Genomic DNA, 2,754 nt, shown 5'->3' with positions numbered 1-2,754 from the left:
GATTGAATATGCTGTGAAATTTTGAAACGTGGAAAATGTTCTAGCTCTATATTCAATCAGAAATGGTAGCTTCCAGCTTTAACTCATTGCCACTGAATGAATGCTGGCTCCCAAAGACCTAGAGGTTTAGACAGCCCATGGAAAGACTAGTGAGTTTGAATTCCCCACCCCAACCATATGGTTAATATCCAACACCTAACACACAGTGCTACCAGGATGCCTTCAGTTTCAGCTTTATTCAGTAGTATTATTTGTCTTATATGGCAGGGATTTGAGTTTCTGGTCTTGTTTTCATATGACTCATGACAATATGTTTATGAAATGTATAATTAAAGGCACCAACTTTGTCTGGCAGTTTCATGTATGTAGAAGGTGGTGTGGGTGGTGGAGAAAGCAAGTGCCACCTTCAGCATTTACGGTAAGAACAAAGGTAAACACACCCTGTCATTTGTGTTCTGCTCCCAGATTGAGGGGAAAAACCACAAAGGAGAATGACAACTGGCAGTGGTGCATAGAGTTGCACCAAGGAATTGATTCAGATAGTTTAGAGACACGACTTAATTGTTCCTTATTTTTCATGAGAGAGCATTCCAAATTAATGTTAAGTTGAAATGTTCCCATTGGAAAACATATAAGTACCCTACACATTTTCCCATCTCCAAAATATCCATCTGAAAGCTCAACAGATTGCCGGAGAACACAGATGTACTATTCTCTGAGCGAGAAATGAAAAGTTGATTTCCATTACACTGAAAGTTGAAAACGGATTTACAGTGTTCATCTTTATAAACATTATTATAAGTGCGCCCTAAAGAATGTCAAGTCATGGTACAGACGTTTAATGTGCAAGCAGGGGACATTTAAAGTAGAATGAAATCTCTATGTTTAGTCAACATTGCTTTAAACATGTAGGTAATATTTATTAGCAATCAATTAAAGGGGTGACACATTAGACTGTGAAGGTGCAAACTAATAAGAACTGGAAATAACTGATGCCCAAAACATTGAAATACATAAAATAGTTGAAAATATCTGTGGTGGAAAACCCCACCCCCATAATGACTCCCGGGATAAACATGGAAGGAAAAAAATGCATAGGTTTCAACTTGAATGTATATGTTACATAAGAGTTCCCCTCCTTTACCTACACCTTTTTTTTTTTAGCAAAAACACATTCATTTATTCATCAAAGGGATGAATCAACACTTTGAAATAGTTGCATGTAAAATGTGTGTGATGGAAGTAATGGAATATAACAACAACAACAAAAAGCAGTACAGAGATTTGCTCACTGAACTGAGCTTGTTTATTCTCACAGCTAATTCTTGTCCAAGTGAAAATAGAATTTTTATTCTACTTTTTCATAGGTCCGAGTACAGGTGACATTGTTCATAACACATTCTACCACTCATTTTCCATTTTCCAGTGTTCTTGCTACTGTGCTCTTCTTCCCTTCCCAATCCTGGGGTTGGACCAAAGCACCATCTGTGAAGTTGCAGACAGTCTGAGTTTTCTGCTGTCAGCTGAGGTTTCTTCAAAGCTATTTCCCAAGTTGCAAGAAAACGGTGTGGTCTTCACGGTGCTCTCAGTTTTCACGGTGAGGGCTTTGCCATCAGAAGTGATGACACAGTCAGGCTTGGCCATTGCACCCATTTTTTTGAAGAGCCATTCCCACTCCTAGTTCCTTCCTGTATTCATCACAGCCTTTGCTGTCTACCAGGTGCCATCTTCCCACGAACTGCTGAATGGTGGCCATGGTGGGCAAGGACCAGCAGGCGAGTGGAGAAGGCAGAGGAGAGTCTGGTGGGTGAGAATGGTGTGTTACCTACTTTTAAATAGAATGAGGATCTTATTTTGCTTTAATTAAGGTTAGAATAAACTAATAATTCTCTTATGTAGAGCAGTTAGCTATTTTATTGACAGCTATCATTTTGTGTCCTCCTTATATTATGAAACCAAATTTGTATCATTATTTTTTATCAATTATTTCCATTTCAAAAGATTAGAACTTCATTGTTTCTTAGGCAATGAAGTTAATTCGGTATGATAGACATTTTTTTAATTGGCACTTAATCTTAATTGAAAGAGCACCAGTAGAGAGTTAGGCACTAGGCTACTAGTGGGAGAAAGAAGTTGCATTCTGTGAAGGCTCCAGTCTTGTGAACCCTGTGGAGCAAATTTGTTCTCTCCCATGTGTTGGAACCAAGTCGATGGCGATTGCTTTTTTAATCTTTGTTAAGATGATACACTCTCTGATTCTATGAACTCTCCCAATTAATTTCCCGCACACTGATGCATAATCTAAACCATTTCAAAGTAAATCGTATGCTATAATTTTGAAGACACAACTACAATTTTAATCAATCAAAAATCTCATTACAGAGCTGGGCCTGCAGAATTCAGATCTAATCACATATCCTAAAAATGTCAACAAATTCATAAGCAGAAAGTTTTATCTTTGGAGCACAGATTTTATAAGTAAAAGAATCACTGATATGAAACTTTACCCCACAGAGTGCTCTACATGACATAATGCAATGTCATTAATATGCCAAGATAAGGGCAGCGCCTGTGATGGTTCCTGCAACAGTGTTTTCTGCTGTAAAAACAAGCTAACAAATAACAAAAAACTCACTCACCATAGATACCAAGGCTATGTCTCCACCCCATAAAAAGACTCAAACACATGTATTCTCATGTGAGAACCTACCTTTTTTTACAGTTAGATGCTGTCAGATTGATGTCAAACAGTGG

General features: G+C 37.9%; 1 pseudogene; it reads right to left on the bottom strand.

Moving 5' to 3' along the window:
- Nucleotides 1–1,348: 1,348 nt before the first annotated feature.
- On the bottom strand, nt 1,349–1,756 carry LOC142428017 (fatty acid-binding protein 5 pseudogene; annotated as a pseudogene).
- Between the last annotated feature and the right edge of the window lie 998 nt (nt 1,757–2,754).

Source organism: Tenrec ecaudatus, chromosome 15 (genome assembly GCF_050624435.1).
Source record: "Tenrec ecaudatus isolate mTenEca1 chromosome 15, mTenEca1.hap1, whole genome shotgun sequence".
NCBI lineage: Eukaryota > Metazoa > Chordata > Mammalia > Afrosoricida > Tenrecidae > Tenrec > Tenrec ecaudatus.
This window is presented reverse-complemented; position numbering and strand designations above follow the sequence as displayed.